Consider the following 1824-nt stretch of genomic DNA (forward strand, 5'->3'; position numbering starts at 1 on the left):
ACCAAAAATCTTAGACCACAGACCCGAAAAACCAAAGCCTAGACATATACAGATACAAACCTATACCCCATCCACGCACGCGCACAAATATCTTAGACACATTCATACACATAGCCACAAACACACATGCACGCACCCACACCCACAACCTCACAAACACACACAAACAAGCACACACAAACACAAACACACACAAACAATCACATACAAACACAAACACACACAAACACCCCCCTCCCCCACACAAACATACATAAACACACAAACAAAAAAGTATCCACAAACACACACACAACCATACATACACACACACACACAAAGACACACACAAATAAACACACACTTGCACACACAAATACACTTATTGACACAAACACATAAACACAAACAAACACACACACACACACAAACACACACAAACATAGACAAAAAAATAGACACAATCACACATAGACAGACACACACACACACAAACACAGACAAAAAAATAGACACGATCACACACAGACACAAAAACATACACACACATATTACACCCACACACATAATTAAATTGACACACACACACAAAGAGACACACAAAAACACAGACATACATACTCATACATACACAAACACTTATATTACACACATAAACAAACAAACATACACACACACATAGAGTCACACACACAAAAACACACAACCGTATAAACACAAACATAGACACACCCACACAAACACATATTACGCACGTAAACACACACACACAGTCTCTCACACAAACACGCACACACATACACACAAACACACATTCACACACACACACACACACACACACACACTCAAACCCCTACAAAGACATACACGCATACATGCACACACACTCACAGACAAGCACACACACACACACACACACCTAAACACCTACCCCCACAAACACAGACACACACATATATTACACACACACAAACACACACACACACACAAACACACACACACATCCATACAAACACATATATTACACACACACACACACACATATTGACACACACAAACACACACCCACACACATACAAACTTATACCTGCACACCTATTCACCCACTCACACATATCACCCACAGAAACACATAAACACACGCATACACATACACACACACATAAACACACCCACACTCATGCACAAACAAAAACATAATCACATACACACACATAAACACACACACACACACACACACACATAAAACCTTATACACACACGTACACACACGCACACACACGCATATATACCACACAAACACCACTGCACATACACAAACACAGACACACACATTACACACACACACACACATCCAAACACACAAGCACATACACTCATACACACATACACACAAACAAGCACATACACTCATACACACATATATTGCACACAAATACACACCAACACACACACATGCACACAAACACACATTCACAAACACACATTCACACACGCACACACACACACACACAAACCCCTACACAGACATACACGCATACATGCACACACACTCACAAACAAGCACACACACACACACACACACACACACATAAACACCCACCCCCACAAACACAGACACACACATGTATTACACACACACACACACACACCCACAAACACACACACACACACACATACAAACACATATATTACACACACACACATATTGAAACACACAAACACACACCCACACACATACAAACTTATACCTACACACCCATTCACCTACTCACACATATCACCCACATAAACACATAAACACACACACACACACACACACACGGACAAACAAAAACATAATCA

Source organism: Vigna angularis, chromosome 1 (genome assembly GCF_016808095.1).
Source record: "Vigna angularis cultivar LongXiaoDou No.4 chromosome 1, ASM1680809v1, whole genome shotgun sequence".
In the NCBI taxonomy this organism is placed as follows: domain Eukaryota; kingdom Viridiplantae; phylum Streptophyta; class Magnoliopsida; order Fabales; family Fabaceae; genus Vigna; species Vigna angularis.